This window comes from Accipiter gentilis, unplaced genomic scaffold (genome assembly GCF_929443795.1).
Source record: "Accipiter gentilis unplaced genomic scaffold, bAccGen1.1, whole genome shotgun sequence".
Taxonomy (NCBI): domain Eukaryota; kingdom Metazoa; phylum Chordata; class Aves; order Accipitriformes; family Accipitridae; genus Astur; species Astur gentilis.
In genome coordinates, this window is record NW_026061141.1 from 998606 (window position 1) to 1021511 (window position 22906).

At 44.8% G+C, this 22906-nt stretch overlaps 1 protein-coding gene across 7 annotated transcripts in view; it reads right to left on the reverse strand.

Moving 5' to 3' along the window:
* The window catches only part of LOC126037485 (electroneutral sodium bicarbonate exchanger 1-like), a 432495-nt gene that overhangs the window by 24634 nt on the left and 384955 nt on the right, over window positions 1–22906 (reverse strand). Inside the window, exons 1-2 of one of the 7 annotated variants that reach the window (XM_049797810.1) lie at window positions 3292–3323; window positions 2217–2402 (exon numbers count right to left, since the gene is read on the reverse strand). The exons of the other annotated variants lie outside the window; for them this stretch is intronic. The gene's annotated coding sequence lies outside the window, so the exon portion shown is untranslated. Of the gene's footprint in view, window positions 1–2216; window positions 2403–3291; window positions 3324–22906 lie in introns of those variants that run through there. 7 annotated transcript variants of the gene reach the window in all.

The window sequence follows — 22906 nt, forward strand, 5'->3', positions numbered from 1 at the left end:
GAATTTGTTAGAAGGTTAACAACTGCCTCCGTAAGTTGATTTACATAGACAAGCCAAGGACATAAAGCACAAGATTCCTGTGTCTGTAATATAAGACAAAATAACATGCCCTCTTTGAGGAGGTATTCTGTTTGATAAGAAAATATGTTCTGTCTCTTGTGGTGACTGAGCCAAAAGCTAGGTGATAAGCAGAGAAGTTGTTTGTGGGGCCCAGAAGGGGATCGTACTGCGCAAACTCGTACAACAAAGTTCAAACAGCGGACAAGTGAGGAAGACTATGGAAGACCAGCAGAGGACTCCAGAAGACCACCGAAGACCTTCAACACGCATGCATAAAGGACATTTACATATGCTAATGACTTCTCGGAAAATCAATGAATATGTATATTATTTCTCAGAAATTTTATGAATATGTATGTAAGGCAGGTATTTAACCTATACAATTAGTCCCAGCCAGAAAGCACATTTGGAGGAGCGATCCTCCGTTCTTCCAGCGCTGCAATAAAGAATACTTAACTCCATCACTGAATGCTCATTTCGAGAAACAGAACACTCGAAACAAAATTACTGACCTGAAAAAAAGAAAGGGGGAAAAAAAAAAAGCTGCATACAAGTGTGTCGTGGTTTCAGCCCAGCCGGTAACAAAGGACCACGCAGCCGCTCGCTCACTCCTCCCGCCCCCCTCCGGTGGGATAGGGAGGAGACAGAGGAGAGAAAAGGAAAAAAAAAAAAGGAACCTCAAGGGTTAAGATAAAGGCAGTTTACTGGGACAACACAAAACAAAATTGCAACAACAACAACAACAACGGTACTAACGAAAGAGTAAACAAAAAGAGTGATGCACAGTGCAACTGCTCACCACCTGGAACCCAACGCTCCACCACTTCCCCCACCGAAAGTCGAGCGCTCCCCGGGCCCGATCCCCATTTATATACTGAGCATGATATCACATGGTATGGAATAGCTCCTTGGCTAGTTCAGGTCAGCTGCCCCAGCTATGCCCCCCACATCCCAGGTTCCTGTAAAAATTAACTCTATCCCAGCTGAACCCAGGACAAAGTGTTACTTTCTACCACACATGCTGCTGAACCTTGACTGGTCCTGAAGCTCTTACCTCAGGCAGACACCTCTTCCCAAAGGGCTGAGCCAGCTCAAAAGCTGCAAAGCACTCAAGGAAGAACTGAGCACCAACACCAGAGAAACCCAGGAGCACAATGAGCTCCCTCAGCAGAGCCTGTGGCTCAAATACCCCCGAGCCCCCGCCCACCACCCTTAGCACAATCCCCTGGGAAAGGGGAAGGGCAAACCACCAGCAGCTATAAAGTCAGCTGGAGGAGCAGCAGCACTGTTCTCACCTGCCTTAAATTTACAGCAAATGAGACCCTGAACAGAGAAAGTGACCCTTACTGACAACGATGATGCCTGCTCCTGTGCTACAGCTACACCTATTGCATCAGCAATGGGACCAGGTAGGGAATTCAACTTAATTTGTCTGGGGCCTAGATAGAAAACAATAGATGCCCTTCCAAACTAGGTAGGAAACTAGCTCATTAAATGCAATGACAATGTTGTTATCAAAAATGATGTGCTTTAGTTTCCTATAAAAAAGCCAAAACACTCTGGGGTTATGCTTCATTTCTAGCAAGACTGTGCATACCTCCTTACTTCTACCAGAACTACCTTCTGGATAGGAATGAATCAAAAAGCAGAATTAGATCCCTTAAGAATTCCGTCTCCAAAATATCTCTGGTTGCAAAACAAATTATTTCCTGTGAATAGCCAATGATGCAGAGTCCCCCTGAGCATGTCTCCAGCTGACTCCCTTAACAGAGGTACAAGAGCCCCAAAGCACAAAAGACACCAAAAAAACCCCATGGAAATACATGGGGGGGACCAGGCAGCAGCCATGCCCTACAAGGACAGGCCAGGGCAGGGCAGGGGGGCAACAACACCCCCTGCAGTCATGCAGGAAAGGGTCAGCAGAAGCCACACCCCCGCGGTTTGGGGTGGGGGGGAGGGGGGCTGCAGCCACAAATGACACCAAGAAAACATGGAACTTCAGGGATACACAGCGGGTGGGCGGAAGGGGGTGATGCCCCCACCAATCGGCATGGGAAAAAACTCACAGGGAAGGTGGGTTAGATGGCTAGTTTGCGGTGGTAAGATATGTGCACAAGAACATGCACAGGCTGGGGGGGGTCATGCATGAGGTTTACCTTCACCAGGGGCTCCACCCAGGTAATCCAGAGTAGGTAACCTCATCTGGGATAATCTGCAACAGCAATTCCGCTCTGGGTTCTTGACCCAACACCAGATAATCCACACTGCCTGCCCCATGGAGGGGGTGCTTCCCACAGGATGGGGCATCTGTTGAGCATCACCACACCCTTATGACAACACATCTGAAAAATTAAAATCACAAACTGTATTTCAGCATATTAAGAAAATAACACCAAATGAGTAGAGGAATTCCAGCAAAGGGGGAGGCTAGCAGCTGCCCTAATTAGGACTCGAGCTAAACAGGTCAGCTCACAATACAACACTTCCTTTAGAATGTAGACTGATGAAAACTGGTTTGCTGTTAGATAACTGTATAAGTGAGATTTGATAAATGATCATGTATTAACATTATTGTTGAAACAGTAGACAAAGGGTACCTGGGGACATAATTACAAAAGTGTAGTGAAGTGACTAACTAGTAATTATTCATAAGTTTTGCAGTTCTTTGCTCTTATGACTAGATGTTCCTGTACGCTAAATGAGAACAATGCTGAAACTGACCACATGTGATTGAAACTGCATTAAGCTTCAAGATCAAAGAACAAGGACAAGAATAAAGACTTCGAGGACAGCCAGCAAGAACTTCAAATAGGTCGGTGGTCGCAAAAGCAGCCCTTCATCTCAAATGGATCCTTCATTGCGCATGATTGGATGTAGGCAGTACTATGATAATCGGTTGCCGTCGTTTTTATGTATATGTGTACTAATCTGATTAATAAGCAATTAGTTATTCTACATAACCTGTTTGTGCTAAAGCTGTGGCATGCACACTAGGTGGAACTATCCCCCGTGCATCCAGCACTGCAATGAAGAATGCCCGCTTTCTAAAACTCCAAAACGAGTCTTAGGGAGTTTCTTTGACCAGCTTTTCAGTATCAGAGGTACAAGGGAGGAAAGAAAAAAAAAAAAAAAAAAAGAAAAAATGGGCAGGGGTGTGGGAAAGAGAAGGGACCAGGGGAGGGACCAGAACGCCGAAGAGGGGAGACGGGGCCCCGAGGGCCCAGGGCTCACCACAGCTCTTGTTCTTGGCACTGCCAGGAGAATTTGCCAGTTCAGATGCTTCTTTCTGCTCCTCTCCTGCTCCCCACCTCTTCGGTAACTCCGGCAGCACGGCCATCCTCCCCCTAGGAGTAACACAGGTCTTGCAAGACGAGGCTTCCTAGGCACGGAGCCTCGCTCGCTCGCACGCTATGTGGCCGTGCGGCATACGGACCCCGCGGTGCACCTCAGCAAGCCCCAGGGTCTGCTGTATCCTTCTGCATGTGGCATCAGGGTTGCAGGAGCGACAGCAGCCAGGCAGCAGACGCTGGCGAGAGATTTACAACAAAAAATAACGCCTGGTTCAGGTGACAGCCTGAAGGCAGGCCACAAGAGACCCAAAGCTGCTTCGTGCCAGAGGGGCAGCTCTGTTCGGCAGGAAAGGCCGCGGCCCAGCACACCAGATGCGAGCGGCCCACCTGCAAGCCAGCGATACCCCGGCGACCCTGGGGCTCGGTCGGGGTGGGCACCTCCGTGCTATCAGAACGCTGCTCTCCTAATCCTGCACGCACGCAAGGCTTCTTGCGCGGGGCTTGTCTCTTATCGAAAAGACGCTGCACAGTGTTACTTACCGCCCTGCCCTCTGGCGTGCAAAGTAATCAGACGTGAGGCAGGGAAAGCAAAGAGGCCTGTCGGGATATTAGATGTCCTCAGCAGAGGACCACAGAGCCCTCGAGGTTCCATCTTTGCTCCCTACAGGAGCGTGGCTCCGCACTCCTTGCCGCTCCTGCCAGCAAGCGTCACAACTGCCCTTTGCCGCCTGCAACACGGCCCCAGTACTGCCGCTTACAGAGCGAGAGGCGCTCGCTATAAAGCGGCGATGAAGAACAAGGACGGCCCGTCGAGATGGCAGGAGGAACACAGAGAGCCTCCAGCATTAGCCAGGCAGGGCTTGCAACTCACCTCGTGTCCTGGTTTAACGCCAGCCAGCAACGAAGGCCCACGCGACCGCTCACTCGCTCCCCCGCCCCCAGCGGGACGGGGAGACAATCGGAAAGGGCAAAAGTGAGAAAACTGGTGGCTTGAAACGAAAACAGTTTAATCATCATTAAAAAGAAACAACAACAACTTGTAAGGAAAAGAAGGAAAAAAAATTACAGAGAACATGGTGCAGGCAGCACATCAGGGGTCTGGAGCCTGATGGATGATGGGGGGTGGTGGTGTGGAATACGGAGGAGGGAAAGGAGGGAGGCAGGGCAGGAGACAGGAGAGCAGGGGGCGCAGGGGGAAACAACTCGCGTGGGTTAAAAACTCGTGTGGGTGAAGGGGGTGGGGTGGAGCAGCGGGGAGCATATGGGGGAGACACGGACACAGGGGGTAGGGTATGTGTGGGTACAAAAGTGCACGGGGTGTACTAAAACAAGTTGTGCTGCTTCACAAAAACATGGTCCCACCTGAATTCAGTAGGGTTTCTTCTGCTCTTAAACATTAATCAGGCACTTAAAGCCTTCAGTAGACTTGTAAGTCCAAACCTCCAACAATTTACGTACTCTTATCATTTCTGATATCCATGATATGTGAAAATAAATCTTTCAGTTTAATAGTTGTCACTGAGAAAGATACGTGTTAATCTAAACCACACAAGGGGAATAATATCATGTTCGCCATGTAGACTTTACTAAGAGCTTGAAATTAACTTCTCAGGATCTTTTAAGCTTCTAAGCATAAAATAATTAGTGTAGCTTACAGATGTGGAAGAGAAATCTTTTGGTATCATAACCAAAGTAGTCTTCTCCTCTATGAATGGCAACACAATCTGTAATACTGCATCGACACTTCAAAACCCATTCTGTCTCTCCCCTTTTGTCATCCAATGTTGTCTTTTAGGTATTTCAAGAAATTCTTTCATGGTCTATCCCATAAAATGAGAAGTAGATTATTACGGAAGAGCTCCACAGATAAAAAGTTAATGCATTAGACTAACTGTGATATAAAAATCACTGGAGATATATTTATGTGTGATGTTCTGATGAATTATCTAGTTGTTTACAGTTGCTAGGACTTCTCTCAGTAGTAAATCACTGGCAATGTGCATGAACACGAGAAACTATTCATGGGGCACATTCATCCTTTAGCAGTTAAATGAAGTTTTTAAATCACAAAATTGGCTGTTACACAGTCTGTGTAAATTACATGATAGTAACCCAAACCACAAGACCATGTCTCTCCTACTTTGCTCTGTTGCAGAAGAATCTCAGCTTGCAAAGCACATCAGTTTTCTGTAACACAGATAACCAGGGTTCACACAGTCAGACTTTTCAGTCAGAAGGCCACAGAAAGAATCATAAAGAGACCAAGTATCTTTTCCTTAAGCATCCTGTTTACAGACAGCTATGTTACCTCCAAGTGCTATGAACGTTACTTTCTCTAAAACTATCTTCCATTTAGTTTTCCTTTTTTTTTTTTTTTCCTTTTCTTCCCCTGAAAACAATCTTATAGCTTAATCCTTATACGATTTTTTTCAAGTTTTGGTTTTTTCTAACGAGTATCAACACATGAACACTCTAAATAGTTTCAGGAAGGTCAGTATTTGCTACAGTTGCACTTGATCCAACATCCCACTTTTTTTTCCACCAAGCAAAGGAGTTCAACCAAGTTTCTTTCAAGAGCCATACAGGAGAAAGTACAGATTCTGCTCTGTCTGCTAACAAGCAGGCGAAGGAGCTGCTACCAATTTGAATACTATACAGGCTCTGCTGTGCCCATTTTCAACTGGGGAAGAGAAATAGCCCTTCCTGTTTCAACATTTAGGTCCACTTTTTCTCATTTGCAAAGCAGATCCACTGCCTTGGGAGACTGACCAGAATTACCTGGAACAAACATTATTTTTGCCTAGGATCTGTTTGTTAGTTGAGAAAACAGTCACTACGTCCCTGTGATAATATGACACGATTTCATCAAGACATTTCTGTCTCAAGGGGCCCAGCTGTATTTTATTTTCTAGTAACACAGTATCTATCCAATTCCGGTCTCTGACTTAAGAGATGAGCAACATGCAATTTCTTCAATGTCTACTTATCACGTGAGGAAGTCAACAAACCTCTTTTCACAGTTACAAGCACTTTTCAAAGATGTGACATTTCGCTCCTGTCATCAGCTGACCCTGAACAAGTTGGAAAATATAAAAGGATCAATAAATGTGAGAAAGACCTATGGTATGAGGGAACCCAGACAAACCGGTGCAGCAGCTTTCTTCCCTATTGATTGGAAAAGAATGCTGTTTGGCTGCTGCTTCTACGGATAATCCACAAATTATTTGCTATTCTTCTTAGCCAAAGGGCTAAGGCAGTGCCATCAGCAACTTCATAACATACCCTGAAACAAGAAGCAGATATTACAGCTCCAAGTCTGAGGAAACAGCATCAATGATTAAGACAGCTCTAACATGGAAGGCCTGGTAAGTGGCAGTGGTATAAGGCACTAGCAATTTATCAGGGCTCTCTTTCAAATGCTGGCATTTTCTGTGACTTGGATTTTGCCTATTGTTATGAGATCATTACATCACCTATCACACAAGTGTAGCTTTGTTAACTTTCAAAGAAAAGCTGCTAGACAATATACAACACAAAGTTAGACAAGCGAGGGAAGTACACAGTGATGTCACAGGCAATCTGGAATTGGGCACCCGACTTGAATTCCTGGCTTTGAAAACCTCTCTCCAAATGACTTGCCATCCTTTCACTAAGATCCAGCAGCAGTTCTCTCCTGTGCCTCATGCTCTTCTGTAGTCAGCCAAAGCCCACGGAGCTGCACTGTAAGCTTGAAGACCAGGGTGCCAGCTTCGTGTCCTATTTCTGTCACCTAGTTCTTATGTACCGTTTCTTGCTAATCAAAAGGCCCAGTGAATCCTCCTCACACATCACACTTGAGGTAGTACATCCAAGCATTATTTCTGCCGCGCTACATTTGCACGGATTAGCTGCTGAACCCTCCAGATGATGTACTGCTTTTCAAGAAGGGTGTAGTATAACTGGTGAGGGTCTACAGTAAGTCCAAGAGGGTGCTCAACGATGTACAGGAGTCTGACTTCAAAGCATAAATTGAAAAACAGCCTCTTAACCTAGAAAGGGCAATACTGGAGAGAAAGAACAATGTTTAAACTCTAAAAGGTAGCTATAAGGAAGAACTTTTCTGTGCATCCACTGCACACAGTTACACGGAATCATGGGGCTTAAATTACAACCTGAAAAACTTAGGGTATGTGGCAATCTTTGCAACAGTAGTAATAATTACAGGAAATGTTTAAGAATAAATTAGGCAAGCATTTGTCAAGAATGGTACAGAAAGTTGATCATTCACCTCTAGAATGAGAGCAACGCTAGACTATCTTCAAAGGTTCTTCTTTCCCCAGTGCTGTCCCTCTCTGTATTTCTACGCTCATCCAATACAAGCATCATCCCCAGCTGTGTACTTACAATTCTATCTGCATATGCACATGTCTAGAGATGCACATTTATTTCGTCGTTACACACAGCTGAAGGAGACTACTCATAGGTAAGCCAATTTACATAAACAGCTTCTGAAAGTAAAACACCTCAGCCTGTTGCAAAACGTGAGCCCAACAGAACACCGGGAGCGGTATGTAAATCCTTATGCCAAAACTGCATTCTCTTAAATCTTATGAAAACCATTTCTAACATAAAGCCTGACCTGACTGGTCTATTTTCTGACACTCCCCTTCTCTGTCATCAGGTACTTATTAGATAGTAAAACAACTGACGGGGTAAACACCATAACTAGCACAATAGCTGACTTCCGTAGCAGTTGCATATCAGGTCTGAATAAATGTGAGTTTAGTAGGTAGATACACATTCAGAAATGCACAAGAACTGAAAGGAGTAATCTGTAACTGGTAGACTAAGAACACTGCAATAGCATGCAATGTAAATCAACATGCACCTATAGGGAAGGGAAAGGAAGTACGGAAACATTCTTCTGGATTAAAAAAAAAAAAAAAATACGCAGCAATGGTAGGAAAAGGTACTTGGAACGTGCCACTTTCAATCCACTGAAACAATGTCTGCAACAGCAGTAAGAACACTGGCAAACTACCTTCTCTGTTCCACAGGGCCTTGAAACCCATACGCATTGTCTGTTGCCAGTTGCCCTTAGGAAACAAAGGCGCTGCGATCAGTATAAGCGTGTAGAACACCAGAAATGAAACTTTTGAGTATGTCACATGCAAGATCCTCATTCTCCGTACACTCTACAAGGTTACACAATTGTAAAATACTTTGTAAGAATGAGAATCCTGAAGTTTGCCTTGGACTAAAAAAGTTTTAAAACTCCGTTTTGAGGTTTTTTCCCAAGGGTTTTAGAAATAAAAGCATCTTGGTAAAGTGATTTTCACACACTGCACAGACACAAGCAGTGTTTCTCCCACTGCGAGAGGAGTATCAAAATACTCTTATCTAATATGTTATAGACAAAAGTGACCAAGGTCACAGGAGAATCTGTACTTTCCCACTGATTACAAGGAACGGGCCAGCTGCTTTGTGCCTCCTATGCAGCTGGAGCATGCAGTTGCCTGGTAACTTGTTCTGAGCTATTGCATCTTAATCACATATACATGGAGGAATACCAAGCTGACCGCTTAGGTTTATCAGCCAAAACAGTTTACAGCAACGCAATAGTTTAGAGCAATTCAGGAAGTTTAACACTGAATTTAGGTATGCGCTTATATGGTTTGACGAACAGAACTTTTATAAATGAAAGGGAAACAACAGGTGACTTTAGAGCATACAAAAGGTATAGTCTACAAACCAAATATCAATTATTAGCAATGTTTCCCTGTTCAAAGGGCATCACTTAATGTCTCAGACTCAACAAGCATGAACTGACAGACTGTTATGATTTGAAAATTTTAAAAAAGTTCTAATAGTGTGCCCAAAACAGAGCTGTTTCAGTGTTCAGGCTAGACTCGTTGTCTCCAGTAAATACATATCTTAATTCTAACACAGGATAAAAACCGATTTATAAATGTCCTCTTGTAAAAATGAAACTGTTCCAATCACCCTGTTCACTCCTATTTAAGATATTAAATAGGGCAAATCAGAAGTAACTTGAACCAATCCCTCCCACCCAGCTATAAACCAGGACCATATACAGCCCTTGCAGAATACACAAGACCCTGTCTCATTCCAGCCATGTCATTAGCACAAGCTGTGCAAACCCATGCAAATCAACAGGTTTTCCAGGCATAAAAGCAGACTCCAACAGCAGTTAAGCCACTTCTTACAACTGACAATGTCATACTTCCATCACTGATTATAGCACAAGAACAAAAGAGAATGGGTCTTTATTGTCCTTCATGAACTTGAGGGGCTGCAAGAAACCAGTGAAGTTACAAGCCTGGATTCTGTAATGTCGCTATCAGCATAATTTCCAGATCAAAGATCCGGCCTCCTGTTAAGATCATCAAACATAATTTTGAGTTCAGGGAACAGGTCATCACAACACTATGTTAGGTAGAGTATAAAACCTTATCATCAGATTCTCAGCTAGTTTAAGTCAATGTATTCTGTGTGTTCTGCTGAAGTCAACGAAACTAAACACACTATCATAGGAAAAAGATATTTCAGCACGCCTCAGACCTGGAAAACTGTCTTGAAAAATGCCCGTAACTTTTAACACAAATTCTCTGCACTTCCCACGATCTCTCAACAGCGAGCAGTAGTAAGACCCTAACAGTTACTTGCAACCTATTTCTTGCATAGCATTCATTTTTATTTTAATTTTAAAAGAGGCAACTAATACATAAGATTTTTGCAGCTACTCACAAAAATCAATAAGCAAAGACATTTGTTCCAAGACTTAAATTTCTTGTATAATTAAAAAAACTAGCAAAGCTCTGTAAAGTAAAATAGATACATTTACCTACTAATGTAGGAAACTACAGACAAACTTCAGGAAATGACCAAAGGTGCAGAGGATAGGCTAATGCCTATTAGCATTAGGTAGAAAAACAAGGTAGAAAAGGTAGAAATGCCTATTAGCATTAAGGTAGAAGAACAACAACAACAACAAAAAACCCCCAGAAGTTCTACAGAAAAATGAGTGAGCAGCCCACAGCACTGGCAGACAACAGATTTTTTTATCCCCGCTTCCTCCACCCCTTCTTCTTACCCCCCCACCCCCGTTTTTTTTTAAAGGAAATAATTATTCTATTCTGAAACATATTGCCAGTGATGCAGTTGAAGCCAAAAGTTTAAATGAGTTCAGGAGAGAATTAACCGAATTCTAACACATGTGCCAACACAACTGCTATAAAAAGCATCTGCATCATGGTGAAATGCAAACAGCTACTCTGAGAATGACACATTATTATTCACTAAATTTGCCTTTTACCCTGTTGTATAGTTACTAATGTTGAAAAGAGTCACTGCTGTGCAAGAAACTAAAACTTACAGCGCTTTATGCTCGGAGAGAACTGTGGCCCATCAGCTCGTGGCTGTGAAGTCTTACAACTTAACACGTTGCAGTTGCGCACCAGCAAGTTCTGAGGTGGACTGCCGACTGTATTCAATAGTCACAGCTTATGTAGGAGGATATGATAAACTTGACTTATTTGCCTTTAACCGATGCTCCAAATATGTTAAAGTGGTTCTTAAAGCAGGTTACTGGTTTGATTACCCTTCATACAAAATCCTCCTTCAAATGGAGGTTTCTCTTCTCTTCTTTTCAGATTTAAGGCATGAACAGAAACCACACCTGCATCACCACTGAAATCAGTGCCTATTTTTCAATAAACTTTAACAGCAGCATCAGAATTCGTCCTCAAGTACCGTTCATAAAGCAAATGCTTCATTCTTCAAAACTTTTTTTAGCAAAGGTTAGTAATGCTGTACCACAGACTCTCACGCCCAGTCACACGTGTTCTTCCCGAGACTGTTACGCAGCTTAGTATTTTAAAAATCGCCATCCTAACTGCGTACCTGATACTACTGGTTCTCCCCTTTTTAAAGTCTGATGTTAAGGAAAAGCTGCAAGTCCTACAAAACCAGGCAGACTTGCTTGTTCATGCCAAAGAGAAAAAGGTTAAGCATTATTAAAAAATAAGACTATTGCCTACCTTTAAGTATCCATAAAGCTATCAACATGAACCGTATGGTGGCCTGTTAGCATCGCTATTTGAACACGGGCATGCAAAATGTCCTTCAGTTAAATTCCAAACTCTATGAAGTAATTGGTGGGCAATTCCCCAAGGATAAAACGTCTATCAAAAGCCAACAGTAAGCCAGAAATCTCTTTCCGTTTCATAGGGTAAAAAAAAATAAATACAGTGAATCCTGAAAAAAGAAATAGATATTAGACAGGGAACGCCTATATAGTTATAGGGCAAGTAATAAAACATTTAGTGTTTTGATTTTATTTTTATTTATGTCATCACAATAGTTAGACAAATATGGAAACATTTGCAACAGCAATACTTGGGTCACTTTAAAATCTTGGTAACACTGAAATACAGGTCAGCGAAAGCTAATGATGTGGGGAGGGGACTTTAGGTCTTATTATTTTCAGACACATTCACACACACACACACATATATCTATATACACACGCGCACTCCACAACTCCAAAGAGCTATCTTAACTATGTCTGCCAGTAAACGGAAATAGTAGGCAGAAAGGAACCATATCTATACTAAGACAGTTAGCTGTGTCGTAAAACTGAAGATCACTGCAACCAGTGCCATCTTAAAGAAGAAGAAAAAAAAAAAAAAAAAACCAACACCAAAAAACCTGAAAGGAACCATCGCTGTGCATGTCATAAGCATGAAGTTATTTTAACCTGGTGACTACTCTGCTCTATACTTTAAGCATCATGAAGTTTTTATGTGTTTTTAAGGTCTAAGGTTACTATTTTAAATGACCTACTTGTAGTGGCAGCCCAAGTAGCATTCTGGAGAACACCACAGTGCCCACAACTTCTACAGGTCAGTGCAGTCTGATCAAGCACTACATTTCTAGGGGAGGAAAACAAAAAACCACTACCGCTCATTTATTCAATTGAAAAGCTTATTACCTGCACCTTCCAAAGCAACAGGCTACAGGAACACTGAATGCAAAGTAAACCAGACCCATCTGGAATACTCTGACTCAGTCTCAGCTCCAAGTTACACATCTTTCATTTCGTATTTTAAGGGATTAACAGCATTTGGATGCACAGAAACTGTCTTTACAGTGAAGTCTGCAGACCTCTGAGTCAAAAGTTAAAATGTCTTCCTAAATTATAACAGTATTAGCACTTCCTCTGAAAGGAGTGAAAAAAACACAACCAGGGAAGGAGGAAGTGACACAACACCAAGGGTTTTTTTCCCAGAGATTACAAAATCCTGAGAGAACAAGATGCTTGTGCTATCAGAATAAAAATCCCCAAAGAAACAAAAGAGTTTACCTTTCCCTTGGAAAAGTTACTTTTGAGTCAAGATCTGCCCTTTTTCTCTCCCAAGCATGAAATCTCTCTTCAGCTTAAGACTCTCTTCTACTGCAGTAGAAATTTAGTGCACATGCTGGAACCTGGACAGAATCTTATTTAAAAAAACAAACAATACAATAGTACTACAGTGGCTAGAAATCTTTTACATATTCTGATGAAAAGACTCAACTTATTTCTAGGAAATAAAGTGTTTGGGGCCAAAGCCAACAGATGATGTTCATGTAAGGTTAAATTTTTATTAATTTTTTTTTTTTTTTTTAAATTGATATATTGAAAAAAGCTGGAGAAGGAAGCGGGGACAGAAATGAAAAACCACTCAGGGAGTCAGTGGTATAGATTGTCACCATGCAATCTCAATATTGTAATTGCAGATCACATAGTCAGAACAAGCCAGTCAAAAGTAGCACACTCCCTGGGAGAGGGGGGGGGAGTCTCTCCCCTTGTCTTTCAAGCCAAGACCCAACTAGCAGAAGGCAGCTTTTCTGTCAGATAAAGCAAGGCAAAAGGATCATGTACAGCAACTTCCTTGCAGCCTCTTGCTCCTGAGCACCCTTCTTCACCTCTTTCTCTCTTTCTTCTGGTGATGGGAAGGCAAAGCATGTTCTGTTCCTGTGAGCCCATACTGCTTGTCCCTATAGTCACAGCAGGCACCTGTGATTCCTCTCCGAAGACATTTACGCATAGAAATCAGTTGAGTGGTGTGTTACAGAAGCATAAGCTGCAGTGGACGTGATTTTGAATCAGTTAATTTTGTGCCCACCATGACAAAATAAAACCAGCAATTTCTTACTTTATAGAAATTCTCCTAAAGTAGTAGTTGCCCCCAACAGCTGTCAAGTTTTTTATCACAGGAGAACAAATGCAGCCAAAAGAACATTTTCTCTAAAAGGACCACTCCGAACTACACAAGCAGGCAGGCACAGGCAGCTCCCGATTTAATAAAGCGTATGTACACAGCACCACTTAGTGGTGCAAGCGGAGTCACCGCTGACAGGAATGAGAAGCTTGAACACCAACCTTCCCTCCCCGGCCCCCTGGACACTGCAGCCTGATCTTGACAAATTGACCGCCTGGATAAAGCAAGCTATCTGGCAACTAAAAAGATCCATTGTACTTTTCTGCTCAGTACACCTAAAGATACAGATTCACCCTCGAAATCTCGGCAATTTCTTGAATACCACCAACACTCAGAACAGGTTTCAAATGGCAACGTGGCAGGACAAAGTAATAAATGCTTATCCTTAAGTCTGCTAACTTTCTAAACCTTTGCCTAGACCTTAAGGAAATGTAAAAACAAACAAACTACTGCAAAGTTCAATACGCAAGCCACGCAAAGTTAAGGCTATCAAGTAGGAACCTGATTACGAGTATAAATCATGCAATAGCTACTCTATGACATGGATGTCCTGAACAGATCATCCTCTACAGTGTAAGTCCAAGGTACAAACCCATCAGCACCTCCTTCCCTCTCTGTATCGCTGTGGTTACCTGCTCTGTGCCCAGAGCCAAAAAGAATCCCAACGTTGGAGTTACTGTTCCTTTTATGCCCAGCCCCATACTTCTTTCCCGACGGAGAGGTGATGCACCTGATTTGAGGTGGAGTGCAGACAACCTTCTCATCTAGTGCTGGGCAGTTTATTTGTCCCATAAACAAACCCCAGGAAAGAGAATGCACGGTTGGACGGGTGCACTTGAGGTTTTGACCATGCGGTAGCACCGTTAACTGCTGAAAGAGCAGGACTCTCTGCCGCTCCGTGTCCATGTCACGACTGCCCTCACGTCCCCAGTCTGCACCCAGCTCCTCCAGGGTGTGCAGAGGGGCTTCCAGCCCTGGCTCAGCAGGCGTCCACATAAGATCCCCCAGCCAAGAGGGGGGTGTATGCTCACCTGCCACATCGATACCGTGGGTACATTAAAAGCCACCCCCCAACTCTTTCCCCAGAAGTGACTGGGGGAGGCTTTTCAGTCATCTGGCTGTAAACCCCCTCCCCCTCAGGGAGACCAACATCCAGGCATGCCTTGCTCTAACTCCCCAAATCCACTGCCCTCCGAGGAATAAAAGGCGTCTGGGCCACTCCCCCGGCTCTAATCTGCAGATATGCCTGGCTTCCCAGAAGTAGGCTGAGAAAGCCAGCATTAAGGCACTCCTTCCCATGCCGAGATCCACAAAATCCTCAGAGAAAAGAAGAAAAATAGCCACTTCACTGCAGCAGGAAGTAAATAAACTTGGGGGACACAGGAGGCCAGTTCTCCTGGGGTCAATGGAAAGGAGGGCTAGATGCAACCTATCTGAGGATTTTCCATGTGCACAGCTGAAACAGCCATGCCTCAAGCAGGGATGCGTCCCATTTATGGCAGTTCCTCGCCACTTCTCATCCCCAAAAGACAAACTCGGGCCTCTGCCTTCTCCGTGTGTAGCTCCCCACTCCCTTCAGCATGGAGCTGCGAGGCTCTGGGTTTGTGGAGAACCACAGGTGGGAAACCGAGGCTACTAATGGTGACCACAGAGAACAGACCAGCTCGGAGGGGGCGAGGAGGGCCGATGCACAATTTCTACGTTTGAATTTGTTGGGAACTTGGTGGGAGTCACAAGCTTGCAAGGCACAACCCCAGCTATCCAAGACATGGGCTTCCCAAGATCACAAACCTACGGGGACGGGGACGGCGCCTGCGCCGGCGAGCGAACGCCGGGCTGCCCCAACGCGAAGCACGGCGCATGCGCCCGGGAGGCGCGTCCGCACGGCTGGTCGGGGAGCGGGCGCAGCGGGAAGCCCGCGGAAAACCACGCGAAACCGGCAACGCTCCCGAGTCTGACCTGGTCGGACTCCGGGGGCCGCGAGGACTACGCCGCGCCCGAGAGCCGCGCTGCTGCCCGGCCGCCGAGTCCGCGAAAACTACAGCTCCCGGCATGCCCCGGGAGGCAGCCTGCCCTGCTGCCTGACCCCGAGGGGACGCCGCTTCCGTTCCCCCCCACCTCCCCACGCCGGCGCAGCGGCAGTTCCCGCCGAGCCCCCAGCGCCGCTCCGGGTAGCTCCGGCACGGCGCGGCCCCGCTGCCGCTCCGTGCGTGCAACACGGACCCCGCCGTCCTCCTCGGGGCTTTCCCCGGGACCCGCCGGCCGACTGCGCAGCCCCGCCACGGGGCCCGGTGAGCCCCCACCCCCGCGCGCCCGTTCTCTCAGCCGCCGTGTCAGCGCCCCACCCCCCACCCCCACGCGCACGTTCTCTCAGCCGCCCTGTCAGCGCCCCACCCCCCACCCCCGCGCGCACGTTCTCTCAGCCGCCCTGTGAGCCCCCAGGGCTCCCCCTCGGCCTCGGCTCCCCCTCGGCCTCGGCACCCCCACCGCCCCCGGGCCACCCCCGCCACCGACGTTCGTGCTCCGAGGGGCGCCCGGCCCCGCTCACCTTCTCCCTCGGGCCAGCCGCAGCCCGGTCACCGCTCAGCTCCGCTCTGCTCCGCTCCTGCCTGGGCTCCCGGCGGCCCCTCCCCCGGCAGCCCCTCCTCCCCCGGCGGCCCCCCCCTTGCCAGGGAGGGGGCGTCGCCATCAGCTTCTCACTGCCCGCACCTGCGGCTCCTCCAGCCCCGGCCCGCAGCTGTGGTACCGAAACCCGGAACCAAACCCCTCACCACCAAGGTGAAGTGAAGCAGCAGGCACTGCCTTGACTGAGTGACAGATGTCAAGAGTCATCTGATGTGGAAGAGGTGTTAACTGGGGTCAAAATACAGATTTTAATACCCATCTTATTTTAGTTCTAAGACTTGGCGATTGCCAGGTATCATCTTTTCGATTTCCCCAGGTCCACCCGCGAGCGAGGCCACAAGGGAGATTTCTTCCAGAGAGAGGATAGAGTTATTAAGTCTCAAGACCACGATTTGCTTTTCTCCTTCATGAAGAGGTGAGTGGATCATATAGCATCACTAGTCACCCAAGCAGTTAAGCCTGAACTTTTCACCTGTCCTTTAATGCCGTCAACTCCAAGCTAAATTTTTCCCGTTATTAAGAGGGGACCAAAGATCATGTGAAGTATTATTATCCTTTCTACAAATACACCCCCATCTTAGAGCTTTAGCTACTAGAGAAGGTCTTGGGAGTTTGGGGTCAGAGGAGCTAGCTGCAAGTACAAACTTTCATACAGCTCTGTTTAGGATGTGGGATGTTTCTCTGGTTGTCTAAACCGGTCTAAATTTCCACAGATGGTCCCGACTCTGGGTGGCTCTAACAAGGATCCTGGAACTCCAGTAAGTTCTAAACATCGTTTTATATTTTAAACATGATCCCAAGTTCCTTTTTGCACTTGTCTCTACGGTTTTGGCAGCTGACAGCCCCGAGGGGTGCTTGTACAAGTTTCTCCCGAAGGGCGAGTAAATTAATTCTTTTGTCCGTGAGGTGGATGGTTTGGTAACGTTATAATTCACAACGCTATAATTCCTTCTTTCAAATTTAAAAAAAAAATAATTGCCTTTTAAATCCATCCAATTTAATCTGCTAAAATGATTCTCGTTGTTCTACCTCTTTTCTCAAGTTTTGGTTAAATTCAATGTCAGTATTCTCCACGGAACTAGATTTTCATCTGACTTTGGAATCGGAAAGGCAGGCTGTTACTGAGGTTAAATTCTGTGTCTTTACAAAACTTTGAATCAGTTACAAAACTAGATTATTTTTTTTAATTCAAATTACAAAACCGGTTAATATCAAGATGAATAGCTCAAACAATAATTGTTTCATTTTGTTTATCTCATGTTTAGAACCCCTCAAAAAAACCCACATACACCCTCTAAACACACAAAAAGATTATTGCCCTCGACAATATTCCTAATAGCAACCCCAACATTATAAACTTTACACAACTGTTTTCCCAAATAGATAACGTGAAACTTACTTATAGATTTTCCGTTTTAAAGGGACAGTTTCTTTAGACTTCCAGTTTCTTGTTGGGTGCTTTCTTTATTCTCGAATAATGAAGCCAAGGTTCTTCTCCCAGACCTTTACTGCTACAAGTGTTGTTAAAATGACTCGATACGGTCCTTTCCACTTCTCGGTGATTTTATATATATTCAGTCTCCTGGTCGGAAGGGATGCGCTGCTACGTCCAGTTCTAAGGGTCCAGCTGTGGAGACATACTGACAAAGTTCTTGAAAAGAATTGCTTAAAGAAATCATAACACCTTTTAAAAACATATCTCCAAAGATACTCAGAACACAGGACTCTTGATATGGTCTTTCATACAACATTTCCTAAAGACTTGACTTTTCTTTCTCTTCTGGCTATACTCCGATTCTTAATAGAGCCACGGGTAACGCTTTAACCCATGTGAGGAGTGAGGTTTCCTGACAAATTTTACTCGACAGTTGCTTAAGGATATAGTTCATTCTCTCTCTCTCTCTCTCTCTGCCCACACGCTTGCTTGTGGTCTATGTGGGGTGTGATAGTCTCAATCCATAGATAATACTTGGCTCAACTTGTCTCATAATCTTTGCTATAAAATGAGGGCCATTGTCAGATGACGTTCTTACAGGCACCCCATATTTTGGTACTATCTCTTTGAGCAAGACTTTGACTACTTCCCTTGCTTTGTTGGTGCGACAAGGGAAAGCCTTGGGCCACCCAGTAAAGATATCAACTAAAACTAGGACATATCCTTATTTTCAAGGCAATTCTATAAAATCAATTTGCTAATATTCTTCTAAAAAATTTCCTTATTTAATAATCCCAAAGATGATCTTATTACTGGTTCGGGGATAAATTTACATATACATTTCACATCCACTTATAATTGTTTAAACAATCTTTGTCATATTTCGCTTTCTGTTTCCCAGTATACTTTGTGATGTTCAATGGGGCAATTTCTCTTATTATTGTGGGTGGGACTATTATTCGACCTGTCGGTGTTACAGCCTATCCTGTTTCATTTTGTTAGCCTGCAATCTAATAATTAATTCTTCATCTTTTTCATTATAATTTGGAGTTTCTTTAGGCAATTTTATACCTTTCTCTGGAACTAGTGCTAGGATGCCTTTTTCTGCAGCCTCTTCAGCAGCTTTATCAGCCAGTCGGTTACCTGCGTTAGGACCGGTCTTACCTAACGGATGTGCTTTACAGTGCATCATCGTGACTGCTGTTGGTTTTTGAATGCTTTCTAACAATTTCAGTATTTGTTCTGCGTGCTGAACGGCGGTTCCTGGTGCAGATAACAGTCCTCTTTCTCCCCGTATCGCTCCATGCGCACGTACCACTCCAAAAGCATACTTTGAGTCTGTCCAAGTGTTGACTCGCTTTCCTTGACTTAGTTCCAGAGCTCGAGTAAGAGCTATCAATTCAGCCTTTTGGGCAGAGATCATCGAAGGCAAAGTTGGCAACGCAAGTACCTCCTCAGTAGTTATTGCCTATCTCGATAAAACGTTTTCCTTCACAGATGGAACCGCTTCCGTCGGCATATAGTTCCCAATCTGTTTCTTCTAGTGGCACATCTCAGAGATCCAGTCAGCTGGAGTAAACTCTTTCGATTGCCTGCAAGCAGTCACGTTCCAGTTCTCCTTTAACTCGATCAGTTGTTGAAAACGCAACAGGGTTAACGGCGGTAGTAGTTTTTAGGTAAACATCATCTTGTTCCAGCAACAACACCACTTGGTATTTCAGCATTCTGCTAGGGGATAACCAGTGCCCCCCTTTCCGTTTTAGCACAACAGTTATCATATGGGAAACGTACAGTAATCCTTTCTCCTCAGGCGAACTTACGAGCTTCCTGGATCAGTAGCACAGTTGCAGCGACGGCTCTCGGACGACCAGAGCATCCCAGACTCACGTTATCCAATCGCTTCGAGAAGTAGGCCACAGCTCGCCCACTTGGCCCTAAATATTGGGCCAGGATACCCAGAGCTCTACCTCTTCTTTCACGAGCAGAAAGTTCAAGTGTCTCTTGTGAGATCTGGCAGACGCTAGGGCTGGCACCCCTATTACAGCCTGTTTCAATTCTTGGAAGGTAGCTTTCTCGGCATCGGTCCAATCCGTCGTTTGAGGTTTTGAGCTGCTCCTATAAAGGTCAGGCCAGCAAGCCACAATTTATAATCTACAGGTGACACCACTCGACCATTCCCGGAAATGCTTGTCATTCATTTTTTTAGTCTTAGGTTCAGGGAGACGACACATTGCCTCTTTTCTCTCAGTTCCCAATTGTCTCTGTCCTTTTAGGATTTTAAAACTCAAATTTAAGATTCTTCTTTCTGGGTTATTTGGGTTTTTTTCTTTTGACACTCGATATCTACTGATTCCCAAAAAGTTCAAAAAGTTAAGAGTTAACTTTGTGCATTGTTCTTCCGTCTCAGCTACCATTAACAGATCGTCCATATATTTCAGCAAGATTTCTTGATTATTTTCTTTCTTCCAAATCTCTAATTCTCGTGCCAATTGATTTCCAAAAATGGTAAGACTATTCTTAAAGCCTTGAGGCAAGACTGTCCACGTATATCGTGTTTTTCTCCCAGTCTCAGGATTTTCCCATTCCAAAGCAAAAACCTCTTGACTATTGGGATCCAAGGGAATATAGAAAAAGGCATCTTTTCGGTCCAACACTGTGAACCATTCTCATTTCTCCGTTAGGGTTGTTAACAAAGTATAAGGATTTGCTATGACCGGATGAATACCTTGTACTATTTGATTTATTGCTCTGAGGAGGTCTTGAACTAATCTATCATCTTTTTCATCAGCCTTTTAAAAGGCAAGATCGGGGTGTTATATCTGGATTCACATTCTATTAACAATTTGTATCTTAAAAATTTTTGTATTACCATTACTAACTCTTTCCGACTTTCCGGTTTTAGGGGGTATTGTTTCATTCTTACCGGATTCGATCCTGGCTTTAAATCAACTCTCACAGGTTCTGCTTTTTGGATTTACCAGGAACGTCCCAGTCCAGACGATTGGAATGACAGCATTACACTTGGACCGGTATAATCTTCTGCTTTCGGTAAACATCCTGTTAACAACAAAACCGCTGCTTCGATACGTTTAGTTTCTGGAATTAAAATTTTAAGCTCTCCATTTTTAAATTTAATTTCTGCCTCTAAGTTCTCAAATAGACCTCTCCTTAACAGGAGTTTAGGAGAATTTGGCACATACAAAAACTGCCGAGTGACCCATTGCTTTCCTAATTTCATTGTTAAAGATTTAAAGAAGGGTCTAGTTTCTCGTTCGCTTGTTGCACCAACACCACCAATTTCTTCAAAACTTAACTCTCCCTCTGAGGTATTTAAAACTGAAAAGGTGACTCTAGTGTCAACTCAAATTCAATTTTCTGTTCTCCCAGTTTAGCTGTAACCAGAGGTTCTGCTGGGAGACTCCCCTCCGGTCCCCGTCCGATACGTTCACTTAAAAAGAACAAATCTACATATGGCACTTTATTCCATTTACTCTCTCTCCTACAAAACAACAGTAATTGCAATATAGTATTGTAACTCAAAGTTCTGTTTGTTTACCATTTTTCCTGCAGTTCACCCCAACGTGCCAATAAACATCCCAGCGGTGATGTTTCTGGTAACTTTTCATCAGCAGTTCTATTTCCTGCACTCTTATTCTTAAACAATTTTGCTAATGCCATTATACTTATATACATTCAAATACCAAATACCAAACAAATGCAAACGACAGCTGTCCCAAATAATACACAAAGTCCAACCCAGCAATAGCTTTCGCTTATGACTTACGGGCAGACGCCTAGGCTTCCACTGCAGACGGCTACCCTCCAAGCCCCAACCCTGGGAAGCTTTCGCCGCGCCTCACGGGCAGGCTTTCCAAACAAATTCCAAAGAAGCAGCGCCTTACCTTTTTTCCAGGGAACGCTGCGAGGAGCTTTGCGTGTCGAGGGTGACGGTTCTCCCCGAGAATACCTCGGTGCCGGCCGGAGCTCGATCGACACGCCATCTCGTCCAGTCTCACTCGCAAGGTCCCATCTGGGTCGCCAAAACCGTTACCGAAATCCAGAATAAAACTCCTTAACGCCAACGTGAAGTTAAGAAGCAGGCACTTTGTTTATCGCAGCGCTGGGGACACGGGGGATCGCTCCTCCAAAGGCGTGTCCCACTTAGTATCAAAATCCATCAGTTTTTACAGGCTTTTCCCGTCAGGTCATTGTTACTTAAGCTCCTTCCGTAAAAACGCATACTATGCTCGTTCTTAAATTTAACCGTTGTAACGATCGGTCCTGTGATTATATAACCTTACCAATATTCTTATTTAAAAAACAATCATTGGTCAGTGACACTTGGCTCTGCTGACTGGCATCGTCGATACTCAAATCGAGATGGGAAGGGTAAGGGGGTTTCCAAGCAGCAAACTGGTGTCCACGACGGTTTCCTTAGTTTCCTGAAACAGAACGTAGGAAAACCAGTAACTTCCTGGTGAGGTTTCTAGGGTTAGCTGTTTCAGACTTTAACAATATTACGGTTCCTAGCGTCACGCATAACACAGCTCCTAAAGTTTCTATGGCTACGTTTCAAACTTAACAATCCTATACGTTACGCTTCACAATTTTACTTCTTAATCAAACCTAACTCTTCTATGTGATTAAATGTTGATTTCTTTACCAGAACATTTGCAACAGCTGGAGCCCAGCAGGAACAGGGGGGGCACGGCCCGACCCCCCCCAGCGCCTCACCTCCTCCTCCTCCCCTGGGCTCCCTCACAGCCCCTCGCCCCGTGCAGAGGGAGCGCAAACGCAGCCCGGAGGGCAAAGGGGCCGGCCGGCCAGCGTCTATTCAGTCAGTCGCGCGCCTATCGAGTCCTGCCAGCGAGTCTGCTCCGGGGCTCGGGGCGCCCCCCGGCGCTCCCCCTGCCCCTCGGACACCTCTGATAGCACATTTCCATACGTTCTGTATGGCACGTCGAAATATTTGGGTGGTTTTAATACTTTGTACCAGCTGTGGTTTGCTGCTAGGTGACTGTAAAAGTGAGATTTGGTAAATAATGATTAGAAATCTTATACTAACGCTACAACTGAAACAACAGACAAGAGTATAGCCGAGCAATTAACTAGCAGAGGTAGGTACTCCTAAGTTTTGCAGTTCTTTGCTCTTATGACTAGATGTTCCCCTGTAAGCTAAATGGGAACAATGCTGAAACTGACCACATGCGATTGAAACTGCGTTAAGCTTCAAG